Below are 22014 nucleotides of genomic sequence, written 5' to 3'. Positions count from 1 at the left end.
TACAAGATGAAGGGGGAGAGAGGGATGCCAAATGATAAGTCTCTTATGTGGAAAAATTTTCCTGAAACGGACATGAAGTTATGGTTTTTCGTCTACCATTGATTGATTCGTTGTTGTACAACACAATAGTAGGTATAGTACTTACTACTCGTAACGCTTTTTTAACAAAAATAAGAATATAAATAAAAGTTTTTGCCTCAGTCAGTTAACTATTACGCTTTTCATAGTTCACACCATCATCTTATTTATGTTCCATCTAAAGATAAAGGTCGTAATTCTTAGTAGAATTGTTTATTCTCATCCTGAAGAGCATAGTTTATTCTCCATATTAAGATAATGGTGTTAATTTTCCATGTGGAGATGGTTGTGTTAACCACTGAAATGCGTAGTTATTCTCCACTTGAATGTGACGTTAATTCTGCACCTGAAGGTGATGATATGAACCACTGAAACGCGCAGTGGCAAAATAAATTAGTGACTGTCGCACAAAACTTTATATGTATTTATCAATGGACACGATGCCGTCCTTTATGGGTGAAATATTCAGATATAACAAGGTTTCACACCGAATACTCAATAGCTAATATACGTATGTCAATATTTTCATCATGAACTCCGTAATCAAACAATGTATGCCACATCATTTTTTTTTTTAATGATGGCATTTTCTTTGAATGAGCGACATGGATTATATAATCAGAATCAGGGATCATTAATGTCTCAACCGAGATGTAAGAACGTTTCCTATCATACTATTTTCGTAATTGCCTTTCTTATACCTACTGCAACTAGGGAGTACTCCTGTATAATCGACTTAGTAAAGAAAATTGAAGTTGGTGAGAAAATCTATTGTCAGTGAGCCATAAAACTTGACTAAGAGGTTTTTGTTGTTCAGATCGTGTGTCTGAAGGCCGGTATTATCACACTACTCCATCCCGTGCAAACCTCTTCGTCTCCGAATACCTACTGCAGACTGCATCCTTTTAGCGCATTTACCCCTTAGTCTCCCTCTACAATACGAGTATTTATCGCCCACACTTTCCACCTTTAGCAAACTGATATACCTTGATAGCTTAGAACGTGTGCTATCAACTGATCCTTTCTTTTGGTCAGATTGTGCCATAAATTTCTATCCAACTCGATACAGTTCTCCTCATTAATTATTTGGTCTATCCATCTAATCTTCGGAACTCTTCTGTAGCACCACATTTCAAAAGCTTCTCTACTCTTCTTGTCTGAAGTGCAAGACTACTCCAGACAAAATTCTGTCAGAAAAGACATCGTGACACTAAAATTTATAGTAGATGTTAAGGAATTCTTCTTTTTCAGAAATTCTTTTGTTCTTAAAGTCAGTCTACTGTGGCAATCGTCAGTTATTTAGGCGCTCAAATAGAAAAACTTGTCTTCAAGCGTCTCATTTCGTAATCTAATTCCCACAGTATCATCTGATTTGATTTGCTGCACTACAATACGCTTGTTTTTTTTGTTGATGCTCATCTCATAACCTGTTTTTAAGACACTATCCTTTCCATTAAACTGCTGTCGCAAGTCATTTGCTGTCTCTGGCAGAATTACAGTGTCACTAGAAAACCCCAAGGATTTTATTTCTTTTCCGTTTCCAAAGTTCTTCTTCGTTTCCTTTACTGCTCTATCCCTTCCTTTTCATATGCTTGGACTCTAATACCTGAAATCAATTTTCTGCACTTGTTGTTAATGACTTTTTGTTCACAGTATTTTTATCCCTGTACCCTTCATGATTTCACTGTGTTCAAGTCGACCTTGTTAAAAGTTTGCTTTAAACGGAATAAAGCTGTGAATGTAGGTGTGCCTGTCTTCGATCAATCTAAAATTACTCGTATAATACTTTTGCCCCATTTGTTTATTTCTCCAGAAGCCAAGCTGATCTAGCCCACGGTCGGCTTCTACCAGTTTTTTATTCTTGCGTTGATAGATCGCGGCACTAATTGTATTTACAGCTGTCACCACGTGCATTCTTTGAAATTGGAATTATCAGGTTCTCCAGGAAGTGTGTTTCGTATTTCTTGCATAACAGCTGAAATAGTTTTGTCACGGTTAACATTTATGAGGGACCTTGTTTGGAATTATGTCCTTCAGTGCTCTCTCAACTGTTCTCGTACTATTTTATCTTCCATTTCACCTCATGACTTTCGCTTCCATTTTTTAACAGATGCTTCACGTCCGTTTCCTTCCACCTTTTACCTTCCCCATCTTTGCTTGCGAGGAGAACACGGCAACTTACCATAAGCCTGTCTCCCAGAATCCTCACTTACTGGAAGGGGGGTCGACATAAGCGAACATGTGTCTCGTCTTATCCGTAGATAATTGACCGTTCTTGAGAAAGCGACAGTCAAAATTCATTAGATACTTTTAACAATATGTTTACTTTTGTGCATTAACATACAGGTGTAATCGTCCGTGGAAATACATTAGCAGAGAAAAGCACATAATGATATATATTGTATTTTAGGCCAATATACATAACTAGTTATTGTAGTGGTTTTGAATACCTTTACTGGTCAGGCATATTACGCCGACTGTGTGCGACTGTTTCTTGTTGAATCGTCTGATCATTCGGAAGTTGCTTTGCAGAGGAGGGTAAATGACTATTGAAAATATAATTGTTTTTGGATAGCTCAACCCGAATTTCCTAAGGGACCGTAGTTTATCATGCATTTACCAGTAGAATAAGGTGCGGAGAAAATACTTCGCCGTATGCAACTTCCATCTGATTTCGACGAAACGATTCGTGACTGTGAACCATCAAACTTTGCAGAAACATAAAAGAAAATCAAATACATATGGTCATGAAGTAGTGAGATATAGGTTCTATACTAAATAAATAGTCCATACACAAGTTCCATTTAACTTTGAATTTATGGCAATGAATAAACGAACTTACAATGATCTGAAGGATTTAACATGGATACCGTTTTGATCGGCACTTCTCATAATGAAAATAAATCCTCTGACATTTCCAGATACACGTCGTACAATATTGCTTCTCACATAAATCTACTGCTATGCAGTATGGCACTTCACATTACACTAAAATAATATTTTCAAACAATGATAATACGGTGGCAAGACATGCATGTATGACACAAACTACAAGAGACAGAAGAGTGAATTCATCGAAAATATCTCGAACATCAAAGAAAAATGTGTAACAGTGTTCTTCTTTTGTCCGCCTTTCGCGCAGCGGCATTCAAAGTCAATAGCTCACTGCATCTCCGACGGCGCCTGCGCCTCCACAATAAACACGTCACAGGACGTTCGTTTCTTACATTCTCGCAACGTTATTTGCTAACTGTAGCTGTTGCCGAGCGACTGCTCGGTTAGTGAATGATTTAAAATGGTAGGGCAATCACATAATATTACATTGCCTTCCATGGGAATGTTGTAAATCAAGGAGATACCAAGATTCACATATCGCCGTTAACATTATGGGATTGAGTACTTTACGGATTTACATGGATCAAACATAGTATTTCCGTCATTTGATTATTAGGATTACACAAAATTTGGTGAAGTCTCATTCCGAGACAAAAGACAATTCTTAAGGTAAAGATACATAGAAAAAGTTTAAAAAAGTATGACAGTAAATCTACAAAGTATAAAACGAGATTATACATTATGCTCATTATATTCCTTTTTACAGAGTTCATAAGGACAATCATTGTGGCCTCAAGTTATTGTCCAGAGCTCATAGGCTCTTTGCTCCTGAAAGAAAACACATAGACATTCATCTTTTTAAACAGGTATAATTCTCACACATGGAATTTCTGACACGTGTCCGATCTCGAAATGTTACACACTTTATTCGGGGGGACTTCGTTCTTTTGAGGCGGTGGCACAGCGGGTAGCGTGTTGGATGTATACAACTGCTCCCCCTGTTCTAAACCCGATTATCTCTTTTTTTTTTATTCGTTCATTTATCTATCCATGTCCGTAGGAAATCGCAACACTAATGAATACAACATTAAATCGAGAAGAAAATTATTTGAAACTGCTTTCGTTGAAATTCCTTCTGCTTGTCTCGTCAGTAATGTTGCTAGAATTGCAATTCTATCTTCCTCTCCGTTCCCCTCCCCATTCCGCAACCATATAAGTTCACAACTTAGTTTTTTGAAAACTTGTGATTAAACAGCGAGAAATCATTTTTTTACATAGCACTGTTCTGAAACTCAGGTCTCTCAAACCTAATCACGTTGGTCACCCCTGCCAGCGCAGCGGCGTACTGCCCTTACGTTGCGACTTATTCCACGTGTACTGTCTTAAGTGTTCCCATGATTTAAAATATTTAAAATAATAATAATAAATACCTGGGAGGCATTGTGGCCAACTTTAAGCCCTGGCATGGAGAAACTTTTTATTCTCACCCTGCTGCTCGCGGCAATATTATTTCTTGCGGCTCCATTCCGTAAAGCACTTCTCGGAGGGGTGGAAGGCGCGTCGGGCGGGTGCGCCACGAAACTTGCTGCTCGCGACGTGCCACACACGGAACGTTCCGCGTCACATCGCTGAGGCTCCAAGTCGACGACAGCCCATCCGTAAGTAGCAAGTATTCGTTCATCACTTTGTGAACGGACGACAGTCAGGAACGTAAAAGTCAATCAGTGTCATGCATGTTGTTTCGTGGTTGCGGAAAAAAGTAAATAACTTATTTTTATCAATTTTTTGTACATCCCTCAGTTGCCCAGAGACGCGCAGACCGTGACTTGAGGTTGAGAGGGTTGATTTTGATTGCTCCTATATCTTATCGTATTTCCGAAACTAACTTAATTTTTGTCCACAGATAATTGATGCAAAATACGTCATATTATGAAAAGAAATGTAAGCAGTAGAATGTTGATGATTTTAAGTTTGACTTCATTCCATCACAGTCGGACAAACGATTACTAACACGCATTTTATGCAATAAAGTGTTAAACAACGACGCTATGCAACCATCAAAGTCGGAGGTGTTTTTATCACATGGAGCCAGCGTCAACCGATCGTAGTGAGGCACTAATTGTCCATGCCCGGTTAACGTTGTTGTAAGATTAGATGACTGCGGTAACTTTATGAAAAGACAATGTTGAACGCCGCGTCCTGCAGCCGAGCGGTCTGGGGCGCCTTGACATGGTTCTTCACGCCCCCCCCCCCCCCCCCCCACGCTTCCTCGGGCATGGCTTAGCGTAAATTAGTTTAAGTTAGATTAAGTAGTGTGTAAGCTTAGGGACCGATGACCGCAGCAGTTTGGTCCCATAAGACCTTACCACAAATCTCTCCAAATGATATTGAACAATCGGAAAAAAATCCTTTGTAATCGCACAGTAGTTTCAGCCCGTTCTCTTTCCCATTTTCCTTTCCAAGTGCATCTTAACTTTGTTGTGACCACAGTCGGAGGGATTGTGCGGCAGCTTTCTGTTGTGTTTACTCGAGCTGCTCGTTTTGCGTGCCTGGATGCCAGTTGCCACGTGTGCTTTCGTCCATTCCAAGTTACTGTACCTCTCCTCTGCCACAATTCCCTAATTTTGTTTCTGGTCTCTTCTACCGAAATTTACGATTCCTGGAATTTTTTAATGACTCCAGCGTAATTCTACTGCCTTTCCGCATACAGCTGCTTTTTTAACGTTTTATCTCGTAAGTTCTCTAGTTTCACTAAGGCTCGTAAGATTGTTAATAGTGCACCCAATCTTTAGAGTGTACTTGAACTGACAGGAAGATGTGCCATTAATGATTATTACCGCGCCTGAACCTGTCCCGATCTCTGAATGAGTACCGTCCGTATAAATCTCTACAGGCCATTCCTTGACTCCATAATTTTCTTCTAAAATTGCTTGATAAGGTCACTGTTTGCAATGTAAAGGACTAGGTCGCCTGTTTAATTTTTGTAATTTTACATTCTTTAGCTACTGCGTGTAGTTTAATTGGTGTAAGGCTTGATAGAGTGCACAGTGCTTCAGTAGACGTATTTATGTTGATGAAGCGCTGTATGCTTCAAATCTTCAAAAAGTTATACTTTCTTCTTAGTGTGTGAATCCAAACAGGACTTTCATATGCTAATATTGGTTGTTCTTTGCAAATTATTTTCTTTGCTTCTGAACTAAGACCCCAGTGCAGCCTTGGTCATTTAGACAAAGAATAAACAAGTTTCGTCCATTTTTTAGTAATGTACTGTATTTGTTCATTAAACATTATTGTTTAGAACGATACTAACTGTCGCTTTGTGCTGTTGCCGAGTGGTTGCAGGCGCTTCAGTCCGGAACCGCGCTACTGCTACGGTCGCAGGTTCGAATCCTACCTCGGGCACGGATGTGTGTGATGTTCTTAGGTTGGTTAGGTTTAAGTAATTCTAAGTCTAGGGGATTGATGACCTCAGATGTTAAGTCCCATAGTGCTTAGAGCCATTTGAACCATTTGTTGTTTTGTCTTTACGCCTTTTCCTTGTTATTGCTATTAGTTTCGATTTTTGCTCGTTAAAACGGATTTTGCTGTTTTGAGCCCAAGCTGTGATTTTTTCCGCTTGTGTATTGCAGAGCTCTTCAGCAATAAAGACAGTACCTGCTTTGGTCGGCACGATTAAGTCCTCTGCAAATGCTACCGTCTTTATGTTTGCTGTGTAATGCGAGGCAAGCAGAGAACTACACTTGATATTTCAAGCTTTTGAACGCGAACATTACTGCTGTGTCGTTCAAATAGTTCCTAGGGCGTTCAAATTCCAGCAGCGCTTTACGGATGCTGGGCCTCCAAGCTGCGTCCAAAGCCCCCTGGTCATCAGGACTAATCATCATTACTCACTGTCGCTGTGATATGCTTCTGCCTACAAAGTTCTTAACAGACTGTCCCTTTCTGCGGAATAAATCCATACTGGTTGTTGCTTAGAAGATCCTTAGAGAAGACATGGGGCGTAATTGTGCTAATTAATAGCTTTTCTCTCCGTATACAGAAGGCTGAAGGGACGAAATTTGGAACGTTCCATACCGTTTTCTTTGCCACATTTGATGTCGGTTTTAATTTGGCTCTTTTCCACAATTTCGGAAAGTAAGCGTTCTTTAAGCAACTGTTATATAAAGCGGTAAGATAATTGCGAAGAAAGCTAAAAGTCGACGAAGGACGTTACTGGTAACACCATTTTCACCAGGAGTCTTGTCTTCCGGCAAGTTCGTCATAATTTACTCTATATCTGTCTGTGTAAAAACTGCATCCTCTACCGTTCCGTTGTGTCGTTGTGCTTGAGATCTATGGGTTTATGGTACTCTGTGTTCTCAGGCACAAAACAGTCGAGCATATAGGCGGCGGTTTCCTTTAAATTCGTCGTTGTGATGTTATCACTTTTCCTTAGCGTTGTCACGGGAGTATCAGTTCTGATTTTCCCTGATGCGATTCGATAGACTTCACTCCAGGCATTATTTGTTGGAGTCAAGCTGCAGTATTGCTGGACAGATAAATTTTTATTTTATTTTATTTTTTGCTTCCCTGGTAGTTGTGCTGTATTCCTGCTTCTCTTAACAATATTGCAGCCTTCGTAGCTTCCTCAGCTGTTCGTTGTCGTTTGTCCTTTGATAAATTCGTCTTAATGCGTTGTTTTTTCGCATAGCAGTTCTCCACCAGGGGATGGATTTTCTCGCAGTTTTGTGTATCTTGAACGTATGAGATATCTAGAACTCTTCAAAGTCTGTGGTAACTGTTTCAGTATTTGCTTCCGGCTGAACGTTTACTGCCAAATTATAGCCTAGTGTAGTTGTGTAAGTCTTCGTTTGGGAAATATTTGTGCCTAAGTTCTTCCAACAAGCACCCATCAAAGTCTTTCGCGTTTTCGTCTCTAACAACGATTTTTTTAGTTTGAATTAGGCCGTCGCGCTGACGCCTGCGCTGCCGCCGGAGCAACCCTCTTTTGCACGCCACGTCCATTGGCTTAGAATCAGCAGTAGATGAGAGATGACCATGGTTAAATCAGTACTGTTCTTTCCTTTGCTGTTTTCAAAACGTTGCCCGTGATTCCTCTCGTTCAATAAGTACAAATAAGTGGAAGCGAGAAATTGTTCTACCCCTTTTCTTCTTGAGTTTGTTTCTATATCTTGCCACGTGCTTGAGCTTGTATTACTGTCCACAGCAATTACTAAACCAACTTGTTTGTTGTAGTTTATCATGTCATCAGTTTTCCTCACGTCACCTTTGATGGATTTTGTTATGTCCAACTAGGGAAACTGCTCGTCTCACGCCCGTCAGATTTAGTGATGAGATGGCCCAGTGGGCAGCACGGAAACAGGAAGATGATGTAGTGAACTGTGAGAAAACGAGCAAAGTAGAAACGGGGAGCGGTTCAAGGTTAAGAAGTGCAATACTGAGCGAAGATAAGTGATCACGGTGTTGGACTTTGAAGCGAACTAACGGTGTTCTAATCTCGCTAGAGCCATTTTTTTATCACAACTTTATGAATTGCCCGTCACGTCACCTCTTTCTGTAATCTTGGCAGTTGTTATACTATACACTGGTTATAGAATATGTGATATGAAAACAAAAAAATAAATGGGAGTGACCTATGTTACAACAAAGGAATTCAAGAGCCAAAACGGAACGCAACTTCAAAAATGTTAAAAAGATTTGTTTTGACAGATCACAGAGAAACTGTGTAACTGTTGCGTTCATTTGTTGCAGCTTATGTGACAAACTATTATGTTTTCTTCATTTACTTGGCAGTGATCACATTCACATTCGTACGAACACCTGAATCGGGCAAGGAGGCATATCTCACTCACTCACCAGTCGTAAAAATTAGGTGCGTCGATAAGAGATTCCTATTAAATGATACACGTACTGTCACTAATGACGTGTGTGAAAAACCACACGTGTTTTCCGGTTGAGGATTCGGTTGACTTTTCACCTTCTCATCAAATGTTTGCAGTTCCCATTCGAAGGCCATTTCCCATCGGCTGTTAATAAAGTAGTTGTGCAGAATCAACTGTCATTATAGGTCCCTTCCTTATACCTCGCTGCTACACCACGACACAGACTCAAATTTGAATACAGCGAACAGCGAGGAAAAAAAGCATTGGCGTGGGGGAGGTCTGAACACTGGTTACTCGCGTGGAAGGCCCGAGCAGTTAAGCACGACGCGACAGTTACTGGAGGCTGCTCTGTATTGCACTTCTTGCTCTTCGACCGTTCACTGCTTCTACTTTTGTTTTGCCCTTTTCCTTATGTCACCTGCGCTAAATATCTTGTATCCTGTGGTAATTCCACCTACGTTTTGTTAATAACGATGTGGTTCTTGTAGGAAAGCAATGTGAATCTGATATTGTAAAATATTCTCCATTAGGTTATCTGTTGCAGCTCTAGAGCGCTGTAGATTTATTTGTATGCACTTGATTTATTATTTAAGAGACCAGGCTGTTTGGCTTGTATTTGTTGTTGCCATTAGTGGTAATCATTGCTCTGTTTGCTTTATGTACTATTTATCTACTTCGGACGTATCCACGCTACTCCGTTGCTATTGCTCGAACACCTGTCTCATTTAGCGCCCGTATCTCTGTTAATCGCACTTAACAATCGCTGTACGTGACGACGTTTGTCGATTGCTTTGGTTTTTGCAAGTTGTTTACTAATTAACTGTTGCAAAGCTACCAAATCTTTACTGTACTGTTTTGAAATCCGAAGTATTATTTTCTGATTTCTGGTCGCTTTTAAAAAGGCTTTGAATTCTTTTGAATACGTGAGGTAATCTTTACCGATATCTTCCGCCACTGGCGCACCTCTCGCTGAGGATTCCGTTACTGATGAACCACATTCGGTGTCTGTCGCGTTATCGTTTCGCTGTGTAGCGCCAGATGGAGGTAGTGAGTTAGTAGTAGTTGTTGCTCTTGACACTATGTGAGGTTCAGTATTAGGCTCTTCAGTCTCGCTAAATTCACATTAAGTCGTTAGTTTCCACAGGAAGGACATTGACAGTTTCATTTCACAGATTTTTAATCTGGTGTTCATTGGAAGAAATGTTATTAGTACGGACTGAAGTGTTGGCAATATCCTTACTAAAATCGATATCAGGTCGACATCTTTTAGTGTATTTAAGTGATATTTCTAGAACGGTAGCACCAGACTCACATGTATGCTGCTCGTCTCCAGATCGTGTGAAAGGACGAGAAATTTTAAGAACTACTTCTTTTACCAATGGTGATATTTCTAGTGCTGTCGTAGAAGAGTCACATGTTATGTTCTTTTCTGGCTGTGTGAGAAGCTGGGGAATTTTTGGAGCTGCTTCTTGTACCATTGGCGCAGACTCTTGTGTAGCAGCATTATGTACGAGAGCAGGAAATTCGCTTCCACCGATCGGAAGTAACCTCTCTTCATATGAACAAAACCTTTGAAATGATAACGTAGAACGTCATCCATGGTAATATACACACACTAACAATTTTCCTTCATAGGGGATCTGTATTTTGTATGCTCCTTTGCTTAAATTGTCGAATATCTATTAAGCAATGCGACGAAAAGATTTTGTATGAGAGCTTCCGCAGTTAGACATTTTGCTAACTGTTACAGCATTACTAAAAATGGAAGTACATTAGGAAAGACAACTAGAGTACTGGCACTTTTATAACGGCTTACTGACGTCATTATCTCATTAACCCATAAATTACGCTCTTGCACTAATGCATCTACATTTTCAACAGCTCTTGTAAAAGTACAAATGTTGCCTCGAGATAATCGAAAGCAATGTCGGATGTTACTCCACTTTCCGATTTTACAGTCATTTATTATGGTATTGCGAACATTCTCGATGATGACAGTTTTTTTTTCTGGTGAGATTACATTTTTGGTAGAAACAGAAGGTTGCTATTTGCTGGAGCATGTTGTTACGATCCGGTCGCGGAAGTTTGAACAGCGCGACCATCTCTGCGCATGCTCGTAGCTTGGGTGGTATTCACAACAGGAGGCCGCCGTGCCGAAGACGCTGCCCCGTCGCACCCAGGAGCCGTGTCTTCTGCGCGAAAACGAATTAGGTGACAGCGACTCTCGACAATTACACTGTAACACTGTCAAGTTCACAAACTGGAACAGTTGCTTTAAACCACTATTTGAAAGACTTCTGCAACAGCAAACAGACACCTTATAACCTATTTGAAACAAAATGTACCCGATACCCGAGGTGTTTACGATATACTGCGGCATCCGTCAGGTTTGCTTTAAATACACGCTGTGACGGCCGTGAGCGTCACTTACCTTTGAGACTCGTCGTGGTGAGCAGATTTTTTCAAGAATGCTGTAAGGCGACGCAAAAAATGGTTCAAATGGCTCTGACCACCATGGGACTCTACGTCTGAGGTCATAAGTCCCCTAGAACTTAGAACTACTTAACCCTAACTAACCTAAGGACATCACACATCCATCCCCGAGGCAGGATTCGAACCTGCGACCGCAGCGGTCTCGCGGTTCCAGACTGTAGCGCCTAGAACCGCTCGGCCACTCCGGCCGGCAAGGCGACACAGACGCCATCGTCAGGTCGCGCACTTGGGCTACGAGAAGCTGCACGTTCCTTCTGCGATATCGCAGAAATGCTTGGCAGGAACGTAGCCACCGCACATTACTGCCGGTAGCGGCGGGCACGAGAAAATACGGTCGGGAGAGGACGGCCACGTGGCACTACGGAGAGGGAAGCCCGTCGCGTTGGGTCCTGAAACTGCAGCAGCAGTTGGAGGAGCAGCTGGCAACTCAGAGAAACAACGAACTGTCAGAAGTGGGTTACTTCCAGAACAGCTCACAGCCGGACGCCCTGGAGCGCTCACTCCGCCTGCCGCAAATCACTGCCGTTTGCGATTTCAGTGGTGTCGAGCGAGAACTCATCAGAGGGCGCAGTCTGGTTTTTTTTTTTCTGCAGTGTGCGAGTAATGGCCGTGTGTCGGTTAGGAGCCTGCAGCCACGGTCCCCGTGCTAGACGCTCTGGGGTGCCATCTCTGACGACATCAGAGGAGCAGTCTCGCGGTTATTCCACGCGCCCTCCCACACACCCTGACTGCAAACTTGTCGACCTGTTGTGCTGCCAGTCACGAACAGCATTCCATCGGACGTTTTCCAATAGGATAACGCTCGCCCACTTACCGCTGACATGCGGTACTTTTACAACGCAACGCATGCCCGTTTCCACGCTTGCATTCAACACTCTGGCGGTTACACCGGTTATTAACGTACCAGCATTTCACATTTTAGATAGCTTATCTTGTGCTTACTTGCAGATCTTGCAATGTGATCCCTAAATTTCATTACTCGACATTAATTATTTTTTGCTGTTGCGATTATTTTCCATCAATATATTAAAAGAAGGGAGAAAGTTTGGGTATCACTTAAGGCTAACCAAACTCAAGCCGAATACTAAAAATTTGCAAATACGGTCAAAATGGGAGCCTTTTCTTGGCTGGAATATTCTCCGCAGACGGCCAGAAAGCAATAGTATCAGCGATGCAACTGAACAGTATCCTGTGTTAAACAGAATTGCAGTTTTCTTTAACTCTTCTCAGTTTTCATGGTAATTTTCCGAAAGCTGACTGAGCAATTTTCAAACTGATGTTTCTAAGAACGTAAACTCTCTTAGTAAAATGTTCTCTGGGGGTGCGGGGGGGGGGGGGGGGGGGGGGAGGGTCGAGAGTCATGACCTCCCCCCACCCTAGCTGTCCTTGCAAGAAAAGTGATGAAGTAAGGTAGCTTATCCGAATTCCGTGGCACATTACACAAGTGGCGGCAAATTTAATTTGTGTGCGGGGAGGTGCATGTTACACAGGCTCATCTCTCACGTTAAAAGTATTTACGTATTAACTGTACCAGAGATTTGCATTTTGCATCCTTTAAAATTGTTAACGTATAAAACTTGGTATTTTTCATTCTGCACTTGTACAGTTAAACCTATCAAAGTGAATATCACTGTATCAACAGTAAAAAACACGTTTGAAGATAATGAATTTGTAGAAAAATCAATATTTGAAAGACAAGGGGTCTACCTAAAACAGAAAAAAAGGTAGTTGGTGCAGGAAAGAAAGTCTGGTAAGCTGTGAGCTAGAGGCGTGTACGGGTGGCGGTTGACGGTCGAGTGTGCCAACAGTGGTGTCGTGGACGTGTGGACGCCTTGTAGGCACCTGCCCACATCCGGCAGCAGTGCGGAACGGCACTCGCCTCAGGCTCGACAATGTTCACATGTGTGTGAAATCGTATGGGACTTGACTGCTGAGGTCATCAGTCCCCAGGCTTGCACACTACTTAACCTCAATTATACAAAGGACAAACACACACACATGCCTGAGGGAGGACTCGAACCTCCGCCGAGACCAGCCGCACAGTCCGTGACTGCAGCGCCAGACCGCTCGGCTAATCCCGCGACGCTAAGGCTCGTCATGTACGGTGTCGATCTGGATGGGCTGCCCCTCCGACTCTGATGTATTCAGTTAGCTGTGAGCTAGAGCCTGGCCACAGCAAGAGAGTAACGGGTGCTGACAGGGATCGAGGGGTTCATCTAAAGTGAAAGAGCAGTGACTGCTATTACAAAGTATTCCATACGGGGAATAGTACATTACAAACGACGTAATAATTCACACACTGGAGATGAGTAGCCGTAGCACGAACGCTGTACACAGTCGCCAGTTTGTGGCAATTAAGAAACGAAAATGTTTCGAGCGTGACTGCGTCCTTGAGGAGGCACTAGGGACGTGCTGGAAGGAAGCCGCGCCTGGAGGCCTTTTGCGGCCCACGCCTGTGCAGCCGACTCCGCACCCCGAGTGTGAGGGAGTGGGTAGCTGTGGAGTCTTAAATGAGCACACCCATTTTTTGTTGCAGATTCGGACTGTAGTGACAAAAATACACAAGTTTTGTCAGAAACATTGTTTTCGTTTCGGGAATACAATAGCAAAAAGCAATATGGGTCGGAAATACTATTTTCCAAATGGTATCCAGTGACACTCGAATTAACTGACCTCGACGCTGCGAGCGTAGAACAAGGAATTATTTCATAACTTTTAATGGCAAACCCTGTTCTTAACGTAGCATTCTTGCGACAAGCCGAAAAGAGGACCGATGGACGTGCCTCTGGCCCTTGTAGCGTAGCGAACTGCGGCTCATCGTAACGGGCGGTGCAGTGCGGTCGGACCTCACTTCAGACGCACAACTCGAAACATCTCTAACTTTTCATTACGTCAGTAGCTTTTATTGCCTGCACTGCTACTGTGCATTTGTAGACCAGAACTGCAAATGGACAATCACTGTTGCAAGTGTACTGGAAAAAAATTGAAATGATTCTCATTTGTGATGAATGTAGGAGAAATGTTGACGACACTGTCATCTTGTATTCTCAACTTTTGCCAGATAATTTTTCCTCTCGTTCCTTTTTCTATTAACAAAAAAAAAAGTTGCCAATGCCTTCACGATTGATGGCAGCGTAAACTCCGAGAAAAGGAAACGAAGAAAAACTGTTGTGACTTAGGGAGTCGGGATTAGCATGGAAGGTCAAGGCCCCTATAATGTGACTTCTTAAGCACAACAACGAGTAGATCAATAATTTATTCAAGACCACATTTATAAAAACAGCTAACACACAACCAACATGTGGCCATCATTAAGACATCGAAAAATGACAGCTTCCTTCTTAAGCAAGCAGGAAATTACAATTACTTTACGAACAGTAAATTGCATCAGAAGCGATTCAAAGAAATGTGGAATGTGGCACCATGTATATGTATTTGAGCAATAACACAAGTAAGACGTTACAGTTAATATAACTCATTGGCAAGCAAATTTCTAAATTTTTTAAAATTATACACTCGAGTTTATCAGACGGGCAATGACGCTAGGCTCTCCTGGGCAAAAGGTGACTCGAAATGCCGGAAGCAGCTGACCAGCCGTCCAGGTAACGCCTGAACGCCGGGGCTCAGACGGCAGTCACTTGTTTGCACCGTAGCGGGACCCGGCGCCGCCCCCGCGCATCCCAACTCGCAGAAAAGCTGCAACACAAACAGACCGCAGGAAACACGAACACTAACCAAGTTAAGAACAAATTAATAATAATTTCAAGAAAACCAATAACTACTTTCAATAAAACGTCTGAAATATCAGATTTTTACACTCTCATAGGCAAAGAATATTTGCACACATCATTAAGGCCAACAATGTGTACGAAGATGAAATGGAAATAATTTCAAGATAATATTACGTTATTCAAATGCACAACTGCAGCACAAACTAGGTTTTGTGCACTTTAATTTCCTCGCATAGGTCTGCAATTTACTGCCAATAGTATAAGCTTGGTATGCACAAAATTACAACTAGACTATGACCTAATATCTTCAGAAGCTTACCGTTACTACATCTTTTGGGGACGTTGATTTCCTTAAACGAAGTAGTGACTGCTGGTCTCCTTGTGATTGGCCAGCCGTGGTGGCCGAGTGGTTCTAGGCGCTACAGTCTGGAACCGCGCGACCGCTGCGCTCGCAGGTTCGAATCCTGCCTCGGGCACGGATATGTGTGATTTTCTTAGGTTAGTTAGGTTTATGTAGTTCTAAGTTCTAGGGGACTGGTGACCTCAGAAGTTAAGTCCCATAGTGCTCAGAGCCATTTTTTTTTCTCCTTGTGATCAGACACCTTGCCGGCTGCTCTCACTTCAACAACAGACATTAGGGCAACCAACAAACTAAGTGACAGTCATTACAACGCAAATGGTTCCACGAAACGAAGGCACCAAATCGACTTACACCTCCGATGAAGAGCGTTGTTGGAGATGGTCTCGAGGAAATGGTCTGCCCGAGAAAGCAGGCACCAAAGCTAGGCGACGATCAGCGCCCGGAGGTGACATCAGGCAGCTCCACCACAAACTGGCGACCGCCCTGCGAGGAAGACGGGCCGCGCCGCTGCTGGCCCAGCCCGCGTGTTTCACTCCTTCGTCCCCTTAAGCACGTGCTGGCCACTGACCGTGAATACGTGATCACAACAGGGGCAAAGATCGTGGTGCAGCCGGGTAGCCGATAGTCGTCCAAAGAGCTGGTGCGACAAAAGGCGCACCACGGGAGACTAACGACATAGCTGTACTCGCAGCTAGCAGCTGGTCACCAAAACCCACAGATTGGCACCCTGCAATTAAATGCGATTCCGGAATTTCTCTAGGCGGTCTTGTTCACGTATCCCATCGTTATAAATATCATCCACATCACATTTCACTGCATTAACAACTTCGTGGCAACGATTTTGATAATGGCGTAGTATTTTGTGAATGGGCACTTCAACTAATTCAAACTAACCCTAATTTCTTTGCTAACGTACTATTTCCAGATGTCTCCATGTATTGGTCGCCATAACACGCATTACTGGAATGCAGAAATGCAGGAAAGATAAACATCAGCGTCATCTGTCAGTTAACGTCGGTGTGGAATTGTAGCGAACAAACTCATTGGCCCTTATTTTATACAATGCACTTTCATTGGAGTGAAATATCGAAATTTTTTGGACCAGTAATTGTCTGTCGATACTAATTCAGGATGTTGCCTCGGACGGTGGACAATGTATTTGGTATCAGCGTGACTGTTATGACTGTTGCTCAGCGCTTTACGCAACTCGAGCACGGGACGTATCAGACCTGTGGACTGCTAGAGGTGTTCCTACTAGGTCGCCTGATTTGACTCGGTCGGATTTCTTTCTGCTGGGTTAATTAAAAGACAAGGTGTATAATCGAGTGCCAACAGACTGTGAAATCGTGGCCGGCCGCGGTGGTCTAGTGCATCTAGGTGCTCAGTTCGGAACCGCGCGAGTGCTACGGTCGTAGGTTCGAATCCTGTCTCGGGCATGGATGTGTGTGATGTCCTTAGGTTAGTTAGGTATAAGTAGTTCTAAGTTCTAGGGGACTGATGACCGCAGATGGTAAGTCCCATGGTGCTCAGAGCCATTTGAACCATTTGTGAAATCGTGGTGGAACGCGTAGCAAACAGTTTCGATAAAATTCCCGCGATATGCTTCTGTAATGTAAAAAGTCATTTGAAGAAAGGGTCAGTAAGTGTATTGATGTTGAAGGTGGAACGTTTGAACACTTGCTCTGATTGCAAAATACACTCCGAGGTGTGAGTGGCAAGTGCACCCACATTAATAAAGTGAACAGCAAAGTATTATGTCCGAGTCGTTGGTCGCGGATAACGGTAAACGTGCTTTCTGACGTATTGTTAAACGGATCAGTGAAGCTGCTTCTGCTCGCGCTGCACTGCCACTTACCTCGGTGCACAGCCGCAGCGGCGCGTCGAGCAGCCCGCTTCTCGTTTTGTGGGGGGGGGGGGGGGGGGGGGGCGTTAACAGTGGAGTTACCTATGAAAAGTTATCAAATAATTGCCTGTGCTGCCCTCGCAGCCTGGAGATTGGTAATTAATCCGAGTGTTATTGGACAGCATTTGTGAACATATGATTTTCAACCCATTTTAGTTTTTCCCATTACAGCGCCATCTATCGCGAAACGAGAGAAAAGTTTCAGACAAAACTTCCGAATTTTTGTACGTAGAATCCTAAGATGCAACGAAAAATGGAGGTTCTCATTTATAATGTGAAGAGGGTGGGAGGTGTTGAGGTGTTGTGGGAGTCGAGCTCGGCTTCATTGGATGTGCCTCTCCGAGACGAGCAAATTTTAATTACTCATTATTTTGGATCCGATGTATTGTTTTTGAGGTATTTCAATGTCTACAAAAAATGGTTCAAATGGCTGTGAGCACTATGGGACTCAACTGCTGTGGTAGTCAGTCCCCTAGAACTTAGAACTACTTAAACATAACTAACCTAAGGACATCACACACATCCATGCCCAAGGCAGGATTCGAACCTGCGACCGTAGCAGTCGCACGGTTCCGGACTGCGCGCCTAGAACCGCGAGACCACTGCGGCCGGCTCAATGTCTACAGATCAGGTGAACACCCTGTCTGTATATACAGTCCGTGTCTGTCCTAAGAGTCGTGAGAGGAATTTTCTCTGGTGTTTCGGTGGATATCTACAACATGTTTGGCGAGTGAGCGGCGGCAGGGACCAACACGCTGGCGCCGGACATTCCTGCTCCTCTCCTACTGTCCTTGTCAGTTCGTACCGCTCAAGCGAACGCAGCACTAGACTGATCTTGGGTCGCTCCGTATAATGGACACCTGAAATTGCGCTTTAAAAATGATTTTGTTTGTAAAGGAAACGTACAGAGAAAGATACCCGTCGACACTGGGTGTCGCACGAAAGCTGCCGAGAGCAGTTTCTGTTTCGGACGCTTCCAGCGACACGCCGCAAGAGCCAAGTCGCAGATACGTGCCGTAACACCGGAGAAAATGCGACTGGCGACTCTCGGAAGAGGAACTCGGTGTGTCTCGTAGTAATTCTGGGCACGAGTATGGCGCAAGTGTAGCTCGTTTAAGGTTACCCCAGGTTAAAGGTTTGCGGACAGAAACGAGTTGCGGCAGCGCCATTACTTACCGAGACGTCATACCGTGGCGTCAGCTGCAGTCGACCGAGTCCGAAAGAGAAGTGAAGGGCAGCGAGCCTAACCGTGAGTAGCGACCTGTCTGCCAACTGAGAGCGAATCGTGGGCGGAAGGCGCGTCGTCCGCGCGCCCTACCGGGCCTCGCCGCTGCCGCGCCGCCACGCGTCGGCCAGCCCCCAGCCCCCAGCCCCCAGCCCGCTCTCGGCCGCGGTGCTCGGCTCTGCCTCCCCGTGCCCTGCTCCTCTGGCACCCCTCCCGAGCGGCGCACACGAGCCGCGAGCAGAGCGCAGAATCGCACTTGCTGGCGCCTTCGGACGTGCGGCACGATTCGCTGCCTCTGAGATGCGCACTCCTCGCTCCCACTGCCCTGGCCGGCTTTTTGCGACGGCCGACAGCGGCCGCAGCCGCAGCCGCAGCCGCAGCCAGATGCCGGCCGCGACATCCGGAAGTTTTTGCGCGCGGCAGTTCGCTGCCGGCTGTAAGCGATACACGTGGAAAGCGAACGGCGGCGCACTCGTCCGTTGCGTAACGGGCCGCCTGACCCCGCGCACCCCCTCCCCTCCCCCCACGTGCGAGTGGAACGGCCACAGTCCTCGCACGAGGGCAGCCACTACCCCTCAGGCTTTTCACTCGCCATAGATGTGGCTCCCAGCTGTGGCACACTTCAGAAACGGCGAGCTTTCTTAAAAAAAAAAAAAAAAAAAAAAAAATGTCGTGGCGATTATAAATTCAGGCACCAGTTCCACACTGAAAATATGAGAGAAGAACTGCACTGAGACGTTATTTCATTACCTATTACAGTTATTCGTGTGTGAGCAGCTCTGTTCCTGTCCTTAAATTACAAAAAATGGCTCTGAGCACTATGGGACTTAACTTCTGAGATCATCAGTCCTTTAAATTACACAAATTGTCAAGCTGAAGAAAAAAAATCGTACCCGTTAGTTTCTGGTCATTTCATTTGCTCTGTGTTCTTCTAATACGTTGCAACACCAGTGGCTTCCAAGTTAGATGTGTGCTACACTGCTGGAAAAAAAAGTACAGCATCCTCAGAGAGTTTTCACTTTCATTCCCAATTACTTGTAGAACCGGTACGTATAGTGTACACGAAATGATCTCAGTACTACAATTTTAGCTCAAGTTCTTGTGGGGAATCAGCTACGGATCCTTTCCGGAATGCCCGCCTTTTGCTCGGATACTCGGGTTCTGTCAGCTGGACCGACACTAAGATAAAGAGAGAGAGAGAGAGAGAGAGAGAGAGAGAGAGAGCGCCTTGCGTTAATGGTCCAGATAAGGCGAGTACTCCGTTTGTTTCCGAATTATGTTCACGAGCCTCAAACGGAAGCGACTTATTTTTAGTTATCTGTGTGCACACTAGTTTATTAATTTCTTGCGTTATTCTGTGCTCACCAGGCACGCTCTACCGTTCTAACAACTCTCTAGTGTGCTGTGGAGCGCCGTCTCAGTTGTGCTATTCGATTCGCGGTTCCCTGTGAGAAAGGTTACACTTCGTAGTAACTGACGGAAGGGCATCGAGTAAAAACAGAAGTAATATCTCGCTTTCCACAACGAACTGTTGTATGTCCTCTGCTGTTACTAATCTACATAAACGTCTTAGGAAACAATCTGAGCAGCAATCTTAGATTGCTTGTAGATCATCCTGTAATTTGCCGTCTAGTAAAGTCAGCAGAAGATCAAAACGAGTCGTAAAATGATCGACACACAATAACGGAAAGCTGCGAAAACCGGCAATTGACTCAAAATAATGAATTGTGGTGTGACCCACTTAACAACTACAACAAATCCGCTGTATTTCGGTTACTCGATACATCACAAAAATCTAAAGTCTGTAAATTCAACCAAATTCTTAGGGATTACAATTACAGATAACTTAAATTTGAAGCCTCACGTAGCTAATGTTGTGGTTTCAAAATGCAATAGGTCTACTAGAGAGACTGCTTACAGTACATTTTTACGTCCTCCTCTCTGCAGTGTGAGATCCGCATCACATAGAATCGAAGGACTAGATCGAAAAAGTTCAAAGAAGGGTAGCTCGTTTTGTACTACTGCGAAATATGGGACAGAGCGCCACGTCTTCCGCGTGCCCGCAAGAGCGGTACTTGATATTTGGGAGGTTTACCAGTTTCGTTGGCTCTTCCATATTATCATAATCTTCCGTCCCCTGTGTAGCGAGTTATGCTGAGCTATGGTTACACTCTTACAGTCCTCCCTTGAATGCGTTCATGTAATAGACCTATTGAAAGCCGCTCTATCCTTCAGATTCACCTCATTGATCGAACAGATTGCGATGCTTCCACAACGACAGCTCACCACAGACTGAACCTCCCGTATCAATTATGGTCACGGGAGAGGAGAAAAAGATGTCTATCATCTTGTAGAGGATCGATTTCGAATACTGACGTCCATATGCTTCTTGAGAACGCACAAGTGTTGCAGTGGTTTTGAGAAGAATGTACGAATATCCAGAATCTTAGAGAAAAATGTTATCACATTTGGTGCAATACTTGGTACAGTTCTCATTATTAAATGAAGCTAGTAGTGGGACAAAGAGAGCACTGCCCTACGTTGTATTGATGCCAAATTTATTCAAGATGGCGGATCCAAGATGGCGGCGATAGACGTGGCAATCTTACAATGACGTCGTGGTGGGAAGTTCAAATTTTGGCTCGAAAAAGGTCAATTGGGCTACCTCCTCCCCCTCACCTCCCCACCTCTCCCCTCCCCACCTCTCCCCTCCCCACGAGGAAATGGCAGGAATTTCAAATTTTGGTGGAAAAATGGTCACATGAACTACCTCCACTAACCTAATAAAACGGCGGGAAAATAGGTGACTTGGGCTACCTCCACCAACCTAAGTCATCCAACCACCACCTCTTTCTTGTAATTGGCGGGAAAAGGACTGAGCCCATGCTTGGCTGCTGTATAGGATAGATGTAAGTATTTATTTTGCATGCAATGCTTATTCAAACAGTTTGAGTTCTCATAGGCAGTAGCTCCATCCACTGCGTTCACCATGAGGTCTAGAGTCCAACAAACCTAGTAAATAGTACTTCCACAAGAGGGTGCTGTCGTCCCATGGCTGTCTGGGGAAAAATGGTGGGAAAAGGACTCACTCTGTGCTGGGCTGCTGGAGGGAAAGGAGTGGACCTTGCTTATATTCAGTGGGAAGCTAGAACAATTTATTTAGGGATGGATTTCATATAGTATATTTATTATACTGATACCAAACACTGGCCCTGGCGTGCATGGGGTCACAGTAAACAGCCTACAGACCTGCAAATTACTTATAAATCGCCGAAATAATGCAGTACACTGATGTGCAGACATCAAAACAACTAGTAAATTGTCAAATTGCTTAATACACCTCACAAACTGCTGCTGCTGCCAGCATGAGAGCACTGTCCTCCATTTTCTTTTCTTCAGTCAAGGCTACCAGCAGCAAAACTATTTTGTACAGATCGCCATATTGCACTGACAGTTAAGCCATGCAAAAGTGGTCTGCAGATCGTCAAATACAGCAAGACACTTCC

This window comes from Schistocerca gregaria, chromosome 2, assembly GCF_023897955.1.
Source record: "Schistocerca gregaria isolate iqSchGreg1 chromosome 2, iqSchGreg1.2, whole genome shotgun sequence".
Lineage (NCBI taxonomy): Eukaryota > Metazoa > Arthropoda > Insecta > Orthoptera > Acrididae > Schistocerca > Schistocerca gregaria.
Note: the sequence above shows the minus strand (reverse complement) of the source record.